This window comes from Phaenicophaeus curvirostris, chromosome 30, assembly GCF_032191515.1.
Source record: "Phaenicophaeus curvirostris isolate KB17595 chromosome 30, BPBGC_Pcur_1.0, whole genome shotgun sequence".
NCBI lineage: Eukaryota > Metazoa > Chordata > Aves > Cuculiformes > Cuculidae > Phaenicophaeus > Phaenicophaeus curvirostris.
The window spans coordinates 1,905,609-1,924,750 of record NC_091421.1 but is presented as its reverse complement, the minus strand read 5'-3'; positions in this window follow the sequence as shown (position 1 = coordinate 1,924,750).

Here is a 19,142-nt window from a genome sequence, read left to right as displayed (position 1 = left end):
TTGCCTTGCCTTGCCTTGCTTTACGTTGCCTTCCCTTGCCTTGCTTTACGTTGCTTTACGTTGCCTTGCTTTACGTTGCCTTGCTTTACGTTGCTTTACGTTGCCTTGCTTTACGTTGCCTTGCCTTGCCTTGCTTTACGTTGCTTTCCGTTGCCTTGCTTTACGTTGCCTTGCCTTGCTTTACGTTTCTTTACGTTGCCTCGCTTTACGTTGCTTTACGTTGCCTTGCTTTACGTTGCTTTACGTTCACTTATGTTGCCTTGCCTTGATCTACGTTGCTTTTTGTTGCCTTGCTTTACGTTGCTTTAAGTTGCCTTGCTTTACGATGCTTTATTTTGCCTTGATTTACGTTGCCTTGCTATACGTTGCCTTGCTTTATGTTGTTTTACCTTGCCTTTACGTTGCCATGCTTTAAGTTGCCTTGCTTCACGTTGCTTTACGTTGCCTTGCTTTACGTTGCCTTGCTTTACGTTGCTTTCCATTGCCTTGCTTTACGTTGCCTTGCTTTACGTTGCTTTACCTTGCCTTATGTTGCCTTGCTTTACGTTGCCTTCCTTTACGTTGATTTACGTAGCCTTACTTTAGGTTGCCTTGCTTTACATTACTTTAAGTTGCCTTGCTTTACGTTGCCTTGCTTTACTTGGCCTTACTGTGCCGTGCTTTGCTTTGCCTTGCTTTACGTTGCTTTACGTTGCCTTGCTTTACGTTGCCTTACGTTGCCTTACTTTACAATGCCTTGCTTATACGTTGCTTTACGTTGCCTTACGTTGCCTTGCTTTACGTTGCCTTGCTTTCCGTTGCCCTTCCTTGCTTAATCTGGCCTTGCTTTTCGTTGCCTTGCTTACCTTGCTTTACGTTGCTTTACAATGCCTTGCTTTACGTTGCTTGACGTTGCCTTGCTTTACGTTGCCTTGCCTTACCTTGCTTTACGTTGCCTTGCCTTGCTTTACGTTGATTTATGTTGCCTTGCTTTACGTTACTTTACGTTGCCTTGCTTTACGTTACCTTGCCTTGCCTTGCTTTACGTTGCTTTAAGTTGCCTTGCTTTACGTTGCTTTACGTTGCCTTGGTTTACGTTACCTTGCCTTGCCTTGCTTTAAGTTGCTTTACGTTGCCTTGCTTTACGTTGCTTTACGTTGCCATTTTTTTACGTTGCCTTGCCTTGCCTTGCTTTACGTCGCTTTACGTTGCCTTGCTTTACGTTGCTTTATGTTGCCTTGATTTACGTTTCCTTTCCTTGCCTTGCTTTACGTTGCTTTACGTTGCCTTGCTTTACCTTGCTTTACGTTGCCTCGCTTTACGTTGTTTACGTTGCCTTGCTTTACGTTGCTTTACGTTGCCTTGCTTTACGTTGCCTTGCCTTTCCTTGCTTTAAGTTTCTGTACGTTGCCTTGCCTTACGTTGCTTTACGTTGCCTTGCTTTACCTTGCCTTACTTTACGTTGCCTTGCTTTACGTTGCTTTACGTTGCCTTGCTTTACGATGCTTTACGTTGCCTTGCTTTACGATGCTTTACGTTGCCTTGCTTTACGTTGGCTTGCTTTACATTGCTTTACGTTGCCTTGCTTTACATTGCTTTACGTTGCCTTACGTTGCCTTGCTTTAAGTTGCCTTGCTTTACGTTGCTTTACGGTGCCTTGCTTTACGTTGTCTTGACTTACGTTGCTTTACGTTGCCTGGCTTTACGTTGCCTTGCTTTACATTGCCTTACGTTGCCTTGCTTTACGTTGCCTTGCTTTAGGTTGCTTTACGTTGCCTTACTTTACGTTGCCTTGCTTTACGTTACTCTAAGTTGCCTTGCTTTACGTTGCCTTGCATTACTTTGCCTTACGTTGCCTTGCTTTACGTTGCCTTGCTTTACGTTGTCTTGCTTTATTTTGCCTTGCATTGCCTTGCTTTACGTTGCCTTGATTTATGTTGCCTTGCCTTGCTTTACGTTGCCTTGCTTTACGTTGCCTTGCCTTGGCTTGCTTTACGTTGCCTTGCTTTTCGTTGCCTTGATTTACCTTGATTTACCTTGCTTTACGATGCCTTGCTTTACGTTGCGTTACGTTGCCTTGCTTTATGTTGCCTTGCCTTGCCTTGCTTTACGTGTCCTTGCCTTGCCTTGCTTTACGTTGCTTTACCTTGCCTTGCTTTACGTTGCGTTGCTTTACGTTGCTTTACGTTGCCTTGCTTTACGTTGCCTTACGTTGCCTTCGTTTACGTTGCCTTGCTTTACGTAGCCCTTACTTGCTTAACCATGCCTTGCTTTACGTTGCCTTGCCTTGCCTTGCTTTTCGTTGCCTTGCTTACCTTGCTTTACTTTGCTTGACTTTGCCTTGCTTTACGTTGCCTTGCCTTAACTTGCTTTACGTTGCCTTGCCTTGCTTTACGTTGATTTATGTTGCCTTGCTTTACGTTTCTTTACGTTGACTTGATTTACGTTGCTTTACGTTGTCTTGCTTTACGTTGCCTTGCCTTCCCTTGCTTTATGTTGCTTTACGTTGCCTTGCTTTATGTTGCTTTACGTTGCCTTGCTTTACGTTGCCTTGCCTTGCCTTGCTTTACGTTGTTTTACGTTCCCTTGCTTTACGTTGCCTTGCCTTGCCTTGCTTTACGTTGCTTTAAGTTCCCTTGCTCTACGTCGCTTTACGTTGCCTTGCTTTACGTTGCTTTACGTTGCCTTGCTCTACGTTGCCTTGACTTGCCTTGCTTTACTTTGCCTTGCCTTGCCTTGCTTTATGTTGCTTTACGTTGCCTTGCTTTACGTTGCTTTACATTGCCTTGCTTTACGTTGCCTTGCCTTGCCTTCTTTTACGTTGCTTTACCTTGCCTTGCTTACGTTGCTTTACGTTGCCTGGCTTTACGTTGCATTACTTTATGTTGCCTTGCTTTACGTTGCTTTAAGTTGCCTTGCTTTACGATGATTTATGTTGCCTTCCTTTACGATGCCTTGCTTTACGTTTCCTTGCTTTATGTTGCTTTACGTTGCCTTACGTTGCCTTGCCTTGCTTTACATTGCTTTAAGTAGCCTTGCTTTACGTTGCCTTGCTATACGTTGCCTTGCTTTACGTTGCTTTACGTTGCCATACGTTGCCTTACGTTGCCATACGTTGCCTTGCTTTAAATTGCCTTGCTTTACGTTGCTTTACGTTGCCTTGCTTTACGTTGCCTTGCTTTACATTGCTTTACGTTTCCTTGCTTTACGTTGCCTTGCTTTACGTTATTTTAAGTTGCCTTGCTTTATCTTGCCTTGCTTTCATTTGCCTTACGTTGCCTTGCTTTAAGTTGCTTTACGTTGCCTTGCTTTACGCTGCCTTTCTTTACGTTGCCTTACGTTGCCTTGCTTTACGTTGCCTTGCTTTACGTTGCTTTACGTTGCCTTGCTTTACTTTGCCTTACGTTGCCTTACTTTACGTTGCCTTGCTTAACGTTGCTTTACGTTGCCTTGCTTTACGTTGCCTTGCTTTACTTTGCTTTATGTTCCCTTGCTTTATGTTGTCTTGCTTTACGTTGCTTTACGTTGCCTTGCTTTACGTAGCTTTACGTTGCCTTGCTTTACGTTTCCTTGCTTTACGTAGCTTTACGTTGCCTTGCTTTACGTTGCCTTGCTTTACGTTGTCTTACTTATACGTTGCTTTACGTTGCCTTACCTTACGTTGCCTTGCTTTACGTTGCCTTACGTTGCCTTGCTTTACGTTTCCTTGCTTTAGGTTTCTTTACGTTGCTTTGCTTTATTTTGCCTTGCTTTACGTTGCTTTACGTTGGCTTGCTTTACGTTGCCTTACTTTATGTTGCTTTACGTTGCCTTACTTTACGTTGCCTTGCTTTACGTTGCCTTACTTTACGTTGCTTTACGTTGCCTTGCCTTGCCTTACTTTACGTTCCTTTACGTTGCCTTGCTTTACGTTGCCTTGCTTTACGTTGCCTTGCTTTACGTTGTTTGCTTTACATTGCTTTATGTTGCCTTACGTTGCCTTGCTTTAAGTTGCCTTGCTTTATGTTGCTTTACGTTGCCTTGCTTTACGTTGCTTTATGTTTCCTTGCTTTAAGTTGCTTTACGTTGCCTTGCTTTATGTTGCTTTACGTTTTTTTGCTTTACGTTTCCTTGCCTTGCCTTGATTTACGTTGCTTTACGTTGCCTTGCTTTACGTTGCTTTACATTGCCATTGTTTTACGTTGCCTTGCCTTGCCTAGCTTTACGTTGCTTTTCGTTGCCTTGCTTTACGTTGCTTTATGTTGCCTTGCTTTACGTTGCCTTGCCTTTCCTTGCTTTAAGTTGCTGTACGTTGCCTTGCCTTACGTTGATTTACGTTGCCTTGCTTTACCTTGCCTTACTTTAGGTTGCCTTGCTTTACGTCGCTTTACTATGCCTTGCTTTACGTTGCTTTACGTTGCCTTGCTTTACGTTGTTATATGTTGCCTTGCTTTACGTTGCTTTACGTTGCCTTGCTTTACGTTGCCTTGCCTTGCTTTACGTTGCTTTACGTTGCCTTGCTTTACGTTTCCTTGCCTTGCCTTGCTTTACTTTGCCTTATGTTGCCTTGCTTTTCGTTGCCTTGATTTACCTTTCTTTACGTTGCTTTACGATGCCTTGCTTTACGTTGCCTTGCCTTGCCTTGCTTTACGTTGCCTTGCCTTGCCTTGCTTTACGTTGCTTTACGTTGCCTTGCTTTACGTTGCTTTATGTTGCCTTGCTTTACGTTGCCTTGCTTTACGTTGCTTTACGTTGCCTTGCTTTACGTTGCCTTGCTTTATGTTGCCTTGCCTTGCCATGCTTTACGTTGTTTTACGTTGCCTTGCTTTACGTTGATTTACGTTGCCTTGCTTTACGTTGCTTTACGTTTTCTTGCTTTACGTTGCCTTACTTTGCATTGATTTACGTTTCTTTACGTTGCCTTGATTTACGTTGCCTTGCCTTGCCTTGCTTTACGTTGCTTTACTTTGCCTTGCTTTACGTTGCTTTACGTTGCCTTGCTTTAAGTTGCCTTTCCTTGCCTTGCTTTACGTTTCTTTCCGTTGCCTTGCTTTACTTTGCCTTGCCTTGCCCTGCTTTACGTTTCTTAACGTTGCCTCGCTTTAGGTTGCTTTACGTTGCCTTGCTTTACGTTGCCTTGCCTTGCCTTGCTTTACGTTGCTTTTCGTTTCCTTGCTTTATGTTGCCTTGCCTTGCCTTGCTTTACGTTGCCTTGCCTTGCCTTGCTTTACGTTGCTTTACGTTGCCTTGCTTTACGTTGCTTTACGTTGCCTTGCTTATGTTGCCTTGCCTTGCCTTGCTTTACGTTGCCTTACGTTGCATTGATTTATGTTGCTTTACGTTGCCTTGCTTTACGTTGCCTTGCCTTGCCTTGCTTTACATTTCTTTACGTTGCCTTGCTTTACGTTGCTTTACGTTGCCTTGCTTTACGTTTCCTTTCCTTGCCTTGCTTTACGTTGCTTTCCGTTGCCTTGCATTACGTTGCCTTGCCTTGCTTTACGTTTCTTTACGTTGCCTCGCTTTACGTTGCTTTACGTTGCCTTGCTTTACGTTGCTTTACGTTCACTTATGTTGCCTTGCCTTGCTCTACGTTGCTTTTTGTTGCCTTGCTTTACGTTGCTTTAAGTTGCCTTGCTTTACGATGCTTTATTTTGCCTTGATTTACGTTGCCTTGCTATACGTTGCCTTGCTTTATGTTGCTTTACCTTGCCTTACGTTGCCTTGCTTTAAGTTGCCTTGCTTCACGTTGCTTTATGTTGCCTTGCTTTACGTTGCCTTGCTTTACGTTGCTTTCCATTGCCTTGCTTTACGTTGCCTTGCTTTACGTTGCTTTACCTTGCTTACGTTGCCTTGCTTTACGTTGCCTTGCTTTACGTTGATTTACGTAGCCTTACTTTAGGTTGCCTTGCTTTACATTACTTTAAGTTGCCTTGCTTTACGTTGCCTTGCTTTACTTGGCCTTACTGTGTCGTGCTTTGCTTTGCCTTGCTTTACGTTGCTTTACGTTGCCTTGCTTTACGTTGCCTTACGTTGCCTTACGTTACGATGCCTTGCTTTACGTACTTTACGTTGCCTTACGTTGCCTTGCTTTACGTTGCCTTGCTTTACGTTGCCCTTCCTTGCTTAACCTTGCCTTGCTTTTCGTTGCCTTGCTTACCTTGCTTTACGTTGCTTTACAATGCCTTGCTTTACGTTGCTTGACCTTGCCTTGCTTTACGTTGCCTTGCCTTACCTTGCTTTACGTTGCCTTGCCTTGCTTTACGTTGATTTATGTTGCCTTGCTTTACGTTACTTTACATTGCCTTGCTTTACGTTACCTTGCCTTGCCTGGCTTTACGTTGCTTTAAGTTGCCTTGCTTTACGTTGCTTTACGTTGCCTTGCTTTACGTTACCTTGCCTTGCCTTGCTTTAAGTTGCTTTACGTTGCCTTGCTTTACGTTGCTTTACGTTGCCATTTTTTTACGTTGCCTTGCCTTGCCTTGCTTTACGTCGCTTTACGTTGCCTTGCTTTACATTGCTTTATGTTGCCTTGATTTACGTTTCCTTTCCTTGCCTTGCTTTACGTTGCTTTACGTTGCCTTGCTTTACCTTGCTTTACGTTGCCTCGCTTTACGTTGCTTTTCGTTGCCTTGCTTTACGTTGTTTTACGTTGCCTTGCTTTACGTTGCCTTGCCTTTCCTTGCTTAAAGTTTCTGTACGTTGCCTTGCCTTACGTTGCTTTACGTTGCCTTGCTTTACCTTGCCTTACTTTACGTTGCCTTGCTTTACGTTGCTTTACGTTGCCTTGCTTTACTATGCTTTACGTTGCCTTACTTTACGTTGCCTTACGTTGCCTTGCCTTGCTTTACGTTGCTTTAAGTTGCCTTGCTTTACGCTGCTTTACGTTGCCTTGCTTTACGTTGCATTGCTTTACGTTGCCTTGCTTTACGTTGCCTTGCTTTACATTGCTTTACGTTGCCTTACGTTGCCTTGCTTTAAGTTGCCTTGCTTTACGTTGCTTTACGGTGCCTTGCTTTACGTTGCCTTGACTTACGTTGCTTTACGTTGCCTGGCTTTACGTTGCCTTGCTTTATGTTGCCTTACGTTGCCTTGCTTTACGTTGCCTTGCTTAGGTTGCTTTACGTTGCCTTACTTTATGTTGCCTTGCTTTACGTTACTCTAAGTTGCCTTGCTTTACGTTGCCTTGCTTTACTTTGCCTTACGTTGCCTTGCTTTACGTTGCCTTGCTTTACGTTGTCTTGCTTTACTTTGCCTTGCATTGCCTTGCTTTACGTTGCCTTGATTTATGTTGCCTTGCCTTGCTTTACGTTGCCTTGCTTTACGTTGCCTTGCCTTGGCTTGCTTTACGTTGCCTTGCTTTTCGTTGCCTTGATTTACCTTGATTTACGTTGCTTTACGATGCCTTGCTTTTCGTTGCGTTACGTTGCCTTGCTTTATGTTGCCTTGTCTTGCCTTGCTTTACGTTGCCTTGCCTTGCCTTGCTTTACGTTGCTTTACCTTGCCTTGCTTTACGTTGCCTTGCTTTACGTTGCTTTACGTTGCCTTCCTTTACGTTGCCTTGCTTTACTTTGCTTTACGTTGCCTTGCTTTACGTTGCCTTACGTTGCCTTCCTTTACGTTGCCTTGCTTTACGTAGCCCTTACTTGCTTAACCTTGCCTTGCTTTACGTTGCCTTGCCTTGCCTTGCTTTTCGTTGCCTTGCTTACCTTGCTTTACGTTGCTTTACAATGCCTTGCTTTACGTTGCTTGACTTTGCCTTGCTTAACGTTGCCTTGCCTTAACTTGCTTTACGTTGCCTTGCCTTGCTTTACGTTGATTTATGTTGCCTTGCTTTACGTTACTTTACGTTGCCTTGATTTACGTTGCTTTACGTTGTCTTGCTTTACGTTGCCTTGCCTTCCCTTGCTTTATGTTGCTTTACGTTGCCTTGCTTTATGTTGCTTTACGTTGCCTTGCTTTACGTTGCCTTGCCTTGCCTTGCTTTACGTTGTTTTACTTTCCCTTTTTTTACGTTGCCTTGCCTTGCCTTGCTTTACGTTGCTTTAAGTTCCCTTGCTCTACGTCGATTTACGTTGCCTTGCTTTACGTTGCTTTACGTTTCCTTGCTCTACGTTGCCTTGACTTGCCTTGCTTTACGTTGCCTTGCCTTGCCTTGCTTTATGTTGCTTTACGTTGCCTTGCTTTACGTTGCTTTACATTGCCTTGCTTTACGTTGCCTTGCCTTGCCTTCTTTTACGTTGCTTTACCTTGCCTTGCTTACGTTGCTTTACGTTGCCTGGCTTTACGTTGCATTACTTTATGTTGCCTTGCTTTACGTTGCTTTAAGTTGCCTTGCTTTACGATGTTTTATGTTGCCTTCCTTTACGATGCCTTGCTTTACGTTTACTTGCTTTATGTTGCTTTACGTTGCCTTACGTTGCCTTGCCTTGCTTTACATTGCTTTAAGTAGCCTTGCTTTACGTTGCCTTGCTATACGTTGCCTTGCTTTACGTTGCTTTACGTTGCCATACATTGCCTTGCTTTAAGTTGCCTTGCTTTACGTTGCTTTACGTTGCCTTGCTTTACGTTGCCTTGCTTTACACTGCTTTACGTTGCCTTGCTTTACATTGCTTTACGTTGCCTTACGTTGCCTTCCTTTACATTGCCTTGCTTTAAATTGCTTTACGTTTCCTTGCTTTACGTTGCCTTGCTTTACGTTATTTTAAGTTGCCTTGCTTTACCTTGCCTTTCTTTACTTTGCCTTACGTTGCCTTGCTTTATGTTGCCTTGCTTTACGTTGCTTTACGTTGCCTTGCTTTACGTTGCATTTCTTTACGTTGCCTTACGTTGCCTTGCTTTACGTTGCTTTACGTTGCCTTGCTTTACGTTGACTTACGTTGCCTTACTTTACGTTGCCTTGCTTTACGTTGCTTTACGTTGCCTTGCTTTACGTTGCATTGCTTTACTTTGCTTTATGTTGCCTTGCTTTATGTTGTCTTGCTTTACGTTGCTTTACGTTGCCTTGCTTTACATTGCCTTGCTTTATGTAGCTTTACTTTGCCTTGCTTTACGTTGCCTTGCTTTACGTTGCCTTACTTTACGTTGCTTTACGTTGCCTTACCTTACGTTGCCTTGCTTTACGTTGCCTTACGTTGCCTTGCTTTACGTTTCCTTCCTTTAGGTTGCTTTACGTTGCCTTGCTTTAATTTGCCTTGCTTTACGTTGCTTTACGTTGGCTTGCTTTACGTTGCCTTACTTTATGTTGCTTTACGTTGCCTTACTTTACGTTGCCTTGGTTTACGTTGCCTTCCTTTACGTTGCTTTACGTTGCCTTGCCTTGCATTACTTTACGTTCCTTTACGTTGCCTTGCTTTACGTTGCCTTGCTTTACGTTGCTTTACGTTGCTTTACGTTTCCTTGCTCTACGTTGCCTTGACTTGCCTTGCTTTACGTTGCCTTGCCTTGCCTTGCTTTATGTTGCTTTACGTTGCCTTGATTTACGTTGCTTTACATTGCCTTGCTTTACGTTGCCTTGCCTTGCCTTCTTTTACGTTGCTTTACCTTGCCTTGCTTACGTTGCTTTACGTTGCCTGGCTTTACGTTGCATTACTTTATGTTGCCTTGCTTTACGTTGCTTTAAGTTGCCTTGCTTTACGATGCTTTATGTTGCCTTCCTTTACGATGCCTTGCTTTACGTTTCCTTGCTTTATGTTGCTTTACGTTGCCTTACGTTGCCTTGCCTTGCTTTACATTGCTTTAAGTAGCCTTGCTTTACGTTGCCTTGCTATACGTTGCCTTGCTTTACGTTGCTTTACGTTGCCATACATTGCCTTGCTTTAAGTTGCCTTGCTTTACGTTGCTTTACGTTGCCTTGCTTTACGTTGCCTTGCTTTACACTGCTTTACGTTGCCTTGCTTTACATTGCTTTACGTTGCCTTACGTTGCCTTGCTTTACGTTGCCTTGCTTTAAATTGCTTTACGTTTCCTTGCTTTACGTTGCCTTGCTTTACGTTATTTTAAGTTGCCTTGCTTTACCTTGCCTTTCTTTACTTTGCCTTACGTTGCCTTGCTTTATGTTGCCTTGCTTTACGTTGCTTTACGTTGCCTTGCTTTACGTTGCATTTCTTTACGTTGCCTTACGTTGCCTTGCTTTACGTTGCTTTACGTTGCCTTGCTTTACGTTGACTTACGTTGCCTTACTTTACGTTGCCTTGCTTTACGTTGCTTTACGTTGCCTTGCTTTACGTTGCATTGCTTTACTTTGCTTTATGTTGCCTTGCTTTATGTTGTCTTGCTTTACGTTGCTTTACGTTGCCTTGCTTTACATTGCCTTGCTTTATGTAGCTTTACTTTGCCTTGCTTTACGTTGCCTTGCTTTACGTTGCCTTACTTTACGTTGCTTTACGTTGCCTTACCTTACGTTGCCTTGCTTTACGTTGCCTTACGTTGCCTTGCTTTACGTTTCCTTCCTTTAGGTTGCTTTACGTTGCCTTGCTTTAATTTGCCTTGCTTTACGTTGCTTTACGTTGGCTTGCTTTACGTTGCCTTACTTTATGTTGCTTTACGTTGCCTTACTTTACGTTGCCTTGGTTTACGTTGCCTTCCTTTACGTTGCTTTACGTTGCCTTGCCTTGCATTACTTTACGTTCCTTTACGTTGCCTTGCTTTACGTTGCCTTGCTTTACGTTGTTTGCTTTACATTGCTTTACGTTGCCTTACGTTGCCTTGCTTTAAGTTGCCTTGCTTTACGTTGCTTTACGTTGCCTTGCTTTACGTTGCTTTATGTTGCCTTGCTTTAAGTTGCTTTACGTTGCCTTGCTTTATGTTGCTTTAAGATTTCTTGCTTTACGTTTCCTTGCCTTGCCTTGATTTTCGTTGCTTTACGTTGCCTTGCTTTACGTTGCTTTACGTTGCCATTGTTTTACGTTGCCTTGCCTTGCCTAGCTTTACGTTGCTTTTCGTTGCCTTGCTTTACGTTGCATTATGTTGCCTTGCTTTACGTTGCCTTGCCTTTCCTTGCTTTAAGTTGCTGTACGTTGCCTTGCCTTACGTTGATTTACGTTGCCTTGCTTTACCTTGCCTTACTTTAGGTTGCCTTGCTTTACATTGCTTTACGTTTCCTTGCTTTACGTTGCTTTACGTTGCCTTACTTTACGTTGCCTTAAGTTTTACTTGCCTTGCTTTACGTTGCTTTACGTTGCCTTGCTTTACGTTGCATTATGTTGCCTTGCTTTACGTTGCCTTGCTTTAAGTTGCCTTGCTTTACATTGCCTTGCTTTACATTGCTTTACGTTGCCTTACGTTGCCTTCCTTTAAGTTGCCTTGCTTTACGTTGCTTTGCGTTGCCTTGCTTTACGTTGCCTTGCTTTATGTTGCTTTACGTTGCCTTGCTTTACGTTGCCTTGCTTTATGTTGCCTTGCCTTGCCTTGCTTTACGTTGCCTTACGTTGCATTGATTTATGTTGCTTTACGTTGCCTTGCTTTACGTTGCCTTGCCTTGCCTAGCTTTACGTTGCTTTACGTTGCCTTGCTTTACGTTGCTTTACGTTGCCTTGCTTTACGTTGCCTTTCCTTGCCTTGCTTTAAGTTGCTGTACGTTGCCTTGCCTTACGTTGATTTACGTTGCCTTGCTTTACCTTGCCTTACTTTAGGTTGCCTTGCTTTACGTTGCTTTACGTTGCCTTGCTTTACGTTGCTTTACGTTGCCTTACTTTACGTTGCCTTACGTTTTACTTGCCTTGCTTTACGTTGCTTTACGTTGCCTTGCTTTACGTTGCATTATGTTGCCTTGCTTTACGTTGCCTTGCTTTAAGTTGCCTTGCTTTACGTTGCCTTGCTTTACATTGCTTTACGTTGCCTTAGGTTGCCTTCCTTTAAGTTGCCTTGCTTTACGTTGCTTTACGTTGCCTTGCTTTACATTGCTTTACGTTGCCTTGCTTTACGTTGCCTTGCTTTACGTTGCTTTCTGTTGCCTTACGTTGCTTTGCTTTACGTTGCCTAGCTTTACGTTGCTTTACGTTGCCTTGCTTTACGTTGCCTTGCTTTACTTTGCCTTACGTTGCCTTGCTTTACGTTGCCTTGCTTTACTTTGCCTTGCCCTGCCTTGCTTTACGTTGCCTTGCTTTACGTTGCTTTACGTTGCCTTGCTTTACGTTGTTTTATGTTGCCTTGCTTTACGTTGATTTACGTTGCCTTGCTTTACGTTGCTTTACGTTGTCTTGCTTTACGTTGCCTTATGTTGCATTGATTTACGTTGCTTTACGTTGCCTTGCTTTACGTTGCCTTGCCTTGCCTTGCTTTAAGTTGCTTTACGTTGCCTTGCTTTACGTTGCTTTACGTTGCCATTTTTTTACGTTGCCTTGCCATGCCTTGCTTTACGTCGCTTTACGTTGCCTTGCTTTACATTGCTTTACGTTGCCTTGATTTACGTTTCCTTTCCTTGCCTTGCTTTACGTTGCTTTACGTTGCCTTGCTTTACCTTGCTTTACGTTGCCTCGCTTTACGTTGCTTTACGTTGCCTTGCTTTACGTTGTTTTACGTTGCCTTGCTTTACGTTGCCTTGCCTTTCCTTGCTTAAAGTTTCTGTACGTTGCCTTGCCTTACGTTGCTTTACGTTACCTTGCTTTACCTTGCCTTACTTTACGTTGCCTTGCTTTACGTTGCTTTACGTTGCCTTGCTTTACTATGCTTTACGTTGCCTTACTTTACGTTGCCTTACGTTGCCTTGCCTTGCTTTACGTTGCTTTAAGTTGCCTTGCTTTACGCTGCTTTACGTTGCCTTGCTTTACGTTGCATTGCTTTACGTTGCCTTGCTTTACGTTGCCTTGCTTTACATTGCTTTACGTTGCCTTACGTTGCCTTGCTTTAAGTTGCCTTGCTTTACGTTGCTTTACGGTGCCTTGCTTTACGTTGCCTTGACTTACGTTGCTTTACGTTTCCTGGCTTTACGTTGCCGTGCTTTACGTTGCCTTACGTTGCCTTGCTTTACGTTGCCTTGCTTTAGGTTGCTTTACGTTGCCTTACTTTATGTTGCCTTGCTTTACGTTACTCTAAGTTGCCTTGCTTTACGTTGCCTTGCTTTACTTTGCCTTACGTTGCCTTGCTTTACGTTGCCTTGCTTTACGTTGTCTTGCTTTACTTTGCCTTGCATTGCCTTGCTTTACGTTGCCTTGATTTATGTTGCCTTGCCTTGCTTTACGTTGCCTTGCTTTACGTTGCCTTGCCTTGGCTTGCTTTACGTTGCCTTGCTTTTCGTTGCCTTGATTTACCTTGATTTACGTTGCTTTACGATGCCTTGCTTTTCGTTGCGTTACGTTGCCTTGCTTTATGTTGCCTTGTCTTGCCTTGCTTTACGTTGCCTTGCCTTGCCTTGCTTTACGTTGCTTTACCTTGCCTTGCTTTACGTTGCCTTGCTTTACGTTGCTTTATGTTGCCTTCCTTTACGTTGCCTTGCTTTACTTTGCTTTACGTTGCCTTTCTTTACGTTGCCTTACGTTGTCTTCCTTTACGTTGCCTTGCTTTACGTAGCCCTTACTTGATTAACCTTGCCTTGCTTTACGTTGCCTTGCCTTGCCTTGCTTTTCGTTGCCTTGCTTACCTTGCTTTACGTTGCTTTACAATGCCTTGCTTTACGTTGCTTGACTTTGCCTTGCTTAACGTTGCCTTGCCTTAACTTGCTTTACGTTGCCTTGCCTTGCTTTACGTTGATTTATGTTGCCTTGCTTTACGTTACTTTACGTTGCCTTGATTTACGTTGCTTTACGTTGTCTTGCTTTACGTTGCCTTGCCTTCCCTTGCTTTATGTTGCTTTACGTTGCCTTGCTTTATGTTGCTTTACGTTGCCTTGCTTTACGTTGCCTTGCCTTGCCTTGCTTTACGTTGTTTTACTTTCCCTTGTTTTACGTTGCCTTGCCTTGCCTTGCTTTACGTTGCTTTAAGTTCCCTTGCTCTGCGTCGCTTTACGTTGCCTTGCTTTACGTTGCTTTACTTTTCCTTGCTCTACGTTGCCTTGACTTGCCTTGCTTTACGTTGCCTTGCCTTGCCTTGCTTTATGTTGCTTTACGTTGCCTTGCTTTACGTTGCTTTACATTGCCTTGCTTTACGTTGCCTTGCCTTGCCTTCCTTTACGTTGCTTTACCTTGCCTTGCTTACGTTGCTTTACGTTGCCTGGCTTTACGTTGCATTACTTTATGTTGCCTTGCTTTACGTTGCTTTAAGTTGCCTTGCTTTACGATGCTTTATGTTGCCTTCCTTTACGATGCCTTGCTTTACGTTTCCTTGCTTTATGTTGCTTTACGTTGCCTTACGTTGCCTTGCCTTGCTTTACATTGCTTTAAGTAGCCTTGCTTTACGTTGCCTTGCTATACGTTGCCTTGCTTTACGTTGCTTTACGTTGCCATACATTGCCTTGCTTTAAGTTGCCTTGCTTTACGTTGCTTTACGTTGCCTTGCTTTACGTTGCCTTGCTTTACACTGCTTTACGTTGCCTTGCTTTACATTGCTTTACGTTGCCTTACGTTGCCTTGCTTTACGTTGCCTTGCTTTAAATTGCTTTACGTTTCCTTGCTTTACGTTGCCTTGCTTTACGTTATTTTAAGTTGCCTTGCTTTACCTTGCCTTGCTTTACTTTGCCTTACGTTGCCTTGCTTTACGTTGCTTTACGTTGCCTTGCTTTACGTTGCATTTCTTTACGTTGCCTTACGTTGCCTTGCTTTACGTTGCCTTGCTTTACGTTGCTTTACGTTGCCTTGCTTTACGTTGACTTACGTTGCCTTACTTTACGTTGCCTTGCTTTACGTTGCTTTACGTTGCCTTGCTTTACGTTGCCTTGCTTTACTTTGCTTTATGTTGCCTTGCTTTATGTTGTCTTGCTTTACGTTGCTTTACGTTGCCTTGCTTTACATTGCCTTGCTTTACGTTGCCTTACGTTGCCTTGCTTTACGTTGCCTTGGTTTACGTTGCCTTCCTTTACGTTGCTTTACGTTGCCTTGCCTTGCATTACTTTACGTTCCTTTACGTTGCCTTGCTTTACGTTGCCTTGCTTTACGTTGCCTTGCTTTACGTTGTTTGCTTTACATTGCTTTACGTTGCCTTACGTTGCCTTGCTTTAAGTTGCCTTGCTTTACGTAGCTTTACGTTGCCTTGCTTTACGTTGCTTTATTTTGCCTTGCTTTAAGTTGCTTTACGTTGCCTTGCTTTATGTTGCTTTACGATTTCTTGCTTTACGTTTCCTTGCCTTGCCTTGATTTACGTTGCTTTACGTTACCTTGCTTTACGTTGCTTTACGTTGCCATTGTTTTACGTTGCCTTGCCTTGCCTAGCTTTACGTTGCTTTTCGTTGCCTTGCTTTACGTTGCATTATGTTGCCTTGCTTTACGTTGCCTTGCCTTTCCTTGCTTTAAGTTGCTGTACGTTGCCTTGCCTTACGTTGATTTACGTTGCCTTGCTTTACCTTGCCTTACTTTAGGTTGCCTTGCTTTACATTGCTTTACGTTGCCTTGCTTTACGTTGCTTTACGTTGCCTTACTTTACGTTGCCTTAAGTTTTACTTGCCTTGCTTTACGTTGCTTTACGTTGCCTTGCTTTACGTTGCATTATGTTGCCTTGCTTTACGTTGCCTTGCTTTAAGTTGCCTTGCTTTACGTTGCCTTGCTTTACATTGCTTTACGTTGCCTTACGTTGCCTTCCTTTAAGTTGCCTTGCTTTACGTTGCTTTACGTTGCCTTGCTTTACGTTGCCTTGCTTTACGTTGCTTTACGTTGCATTGCTTTACGTTGCCTTGCTTTATGTTGCCTTGCCTTGCCTTGCTTTACGTTGCCTTACGTTGCATTGATTTATGTTGCTTTACGTTGCCTTGCTTTACGTTTCCTTGCCTTGCCTTGATTTACGTTGCTTTACGTTGCCTTGCTTTACGTTGCTTTACGTTGCCTTGCTTTACGTTGCCTTTACTTGCCTTGCTTTAAGTTGCTGTACGTTGCCTTGCCTTACGTTGATTTACGTTGCCTTGCTTTACCTTGCCTTACTTTAGGTTGCCTTGCTTTACGTTGCTTTACGTTGCCTTGCTTTACGTTGCTTTACGTTGCCTTACTTTACGTTGCCTTACGTTTTACTTGCCTTGCTTTACGTTGCTTTACGTTGCCTTGCTTTACGTTGCATTATGTTGCCTTGCTTTACGTTGCCTTGCTTTAAGTTGCCTTGCTTTACGTTGCCTTGCTTTACATTGCTTTACGTTGCCTTAGGTTGCCTTCCTTTAAGTTGCCTTGCTTTACGTTGCTTTACGTTGCCTTGCTTTACATTGCTTTACGTTGCCTTGCTTTACGTTGCCTTGCTTTACGTTGCTTTCTGTTGCCTTACGTTGCCTTGCTTTACGTTGCCTAGCTTTACGTTGCTTTACGTTGCCTTGCTTTACGTTGCCTTGCTTTACTTTGCCTTACGTTGCCTTGCTTTACGTTGCCTTGCTTTACTTTGCCTTGCCCTGCCTTGCTTTATGTTGCCTTGCTTTACGTTGCCTTGCCTTGCTTTACGTTTCCTTGCTTTACGTTGCCTTGCCTTGGCTTGCTTTACGTTGCCTTGCTTTTCGTTGCCTTGATTTACCTTGCTTTACGTCGCTTTACTATGCCTTGCTTTACGTTGCTTTACGTTGCCTTGCTTTACGTTGTTTTATGTTGCCTTCCTTTACGTTGATTTACGTTGCCTTGCTTTACGTTGCTTTACGTTGTCTTGCTTTACGTTGCCTTATGTTGCATTGATTTACGTTGCTTTACGTTGCATTGATTTATGTTGCTTTACGTTGCCTTGCTTTACGTTGCCTTGCTTTACGTTGCTTTACGTTGCCTTGCTTTACGTTGCCTTGCTTTATGTTGCCTTGCCTTGCCTTGCTTTACGTTGCCTTACGTTGCATTGATTTATGTTGCTTTACGTTGCCTTGCTTCATGTTGCCTTGCCTTGCCTTGCTTTACGTTGCTTTACGTTGCCTTGCTTTACGTTGCTTTCCGTTGCCTTGCTTTACGTTGCCTTGCCTTGCTTTACGTTTCTTTACTTTGCCTCGCTTTACGTTGCTTTACGTTGCCTTGCTTAACGTTGCTTTACTTTCACTTATGTTGCCTTGCCTTGCTCTACGTTGCTTTTTGTTGCCTTGCTTTACGTTGCTTTAAGTTGCCTTGCTTTACAATGCTTTATTTTGCCTTGATTTACGTTGCCTTGCTATACGTTGCCTTGCTTTATGTTGCTTTACCTTGCCTTACGTTGCCTTGCTTTAAGTTGCCTTGCTTCACGTTGCTTTACGTTGCCTTGCTTTACGTTGCCTTGCTTTATGTTGCTTTCCATTGCCTTGCTTTACGTTGCCTTGCTTTACGTTGCTTTACCTTGCCTTACGTTTCCTTGCTTTACGTTGCCTTGCTTTACGTTGATTTACGTAGCCTTACTTTAGGTTGCCTTGCTTTACATTACTTTAAGTTGCCTTGCTTTACGTTGCCTTGCTTTACTTGCCCTTACAGTGCCGTGCTTTGCTTTGCCTTGCTTTACGTTGCTTTACGTTGCCTTGCTTTACGTTGCCTTACGTTGCCTTGCTTTACGATGCCTTGCTTTACGTTGCCCTTCCTTGCTTAAAATTGCCTTGCTTTTCGTTGCCTTGCTTACCTTGCTTTACGTTGCTTTACAATGCCTTGCTTTACGTTGCTTGACGTTGCCTTGCTTTACGTTGCCTTGCCTTGATTTACGTTGATTTATGTTGCCTTGCTTTACGTTACTTTACGTTGCCTTGCTTTACGTTACCTTGTCTTACCTTGCTTTACGTTGCTTTAAGTTGCCTTGCTTTACGTTGTTTACGTTGACATTTTTTTACGTTGCCTTGCCTTGCCTTGCTTTACGTCGCTTTACATTGCCTTGCTTTACATTGCTTTATGTTGCCTTGATTAACGTTTCCTTTCCTTTCCTTGCTTTACGTTGCTTTACGTTGCCTTGCTTTACCTTGCTTTACGTTGCCTCGCTTTACGTTGCTTTACGTTGCATTGCTTTACGTTGCTTTACGTTGCCTTGCTTTACGTTGCCTTGCCTTTCCTTGCTTTAAGTTTCTGTACGTTGCCTTGCCTTACGTTGCTTTACGTTGCCTTGCTTTACCTTGCCTTAATTTACGTTGCCTTGCTTTACCTTGCCTTACTTTACGTTGCCTTGCTTTACGTTGCTTTACGTTGCCTTACTTTACGTTGCCTTACGTTGCCTTGCCTTGCTTTACGTTGCCTTAAGTTGCCTTGCTTTACGCTGCTTTACGTTGCCTTGCTTTACGTTGCCTTGCTTTACGTTGCATTGCTTTACGTTGCCTTGCTTTACGTTGCCTTGCTTTACATTGCTTTACGTTGCCTTACGTCGCCTTGCTTTAAGTTGCCTTGCTTTACATTGCCTTACGTTGCCTTGCTTTACGTTGCCTTGACTTACGTTGCTTTACGTTGCCTGGCTTTACGTTGCCTTGCTTTACGTTGCCTTACGTTGTTTTGCTTTACGTTGCCTTGCTTTAGGTTGCTTTACGTTGCCTTACTTTACGTTGCCTTGCTTTACGTTGCTTTACGTTGCCTTGCTTTACGTTGCCTTACGTTGCCTTACTTTACGTTGCCTTGCTTTACGTTGCTTTACGTTGCCTTGCTTTACGTTGCCTTGCTTTACTTTGCTTTACGTTGCCTTGCTTTACTTTGCCTTACGTTGCCTTGCTTTACGTTGCCTTGCTTTACGTTGTCTTGCTTTACTTTGCCTTCCATTGCCTTGCTTTACGTTGCCTTGCTTTACGTTGCCTTGCTTTACGTTGCTTTACGTTCCCTTACTTTAAGTTGCCTTGCTTTACCTTGCTTTACGTTTCTTTACGATGCCTTGCTTTACGTTGCTTTACGTTGCCTTGATTTACGATGCCTTCCTTTCCGTGCCTTGCCTTGCCTTGCTTTACGTTGCCTTGCCTTGCTTTAAGTTGCCTTGCCTTGCCTTGCTTTACGTTCTTTTACGTTGCCTTGCTTTATGTTGCTTTACATTGCCTTGCTTTACGTTGCCTTCCTTTACGTTGCCTTGCCTTGCCTTGCTTTACGTTATTTTACTTTTCCTTGCTTTACGTTGCCTTGCCTTGCCTGGCTTTACTTTGCTTTACGTTGCCTTGCTTTACGTTGCCTTGCTTTACGTTACTGTAAGTTGCCTTGCTTTACCTTGCCTTGCTTTAATTTGCCTTA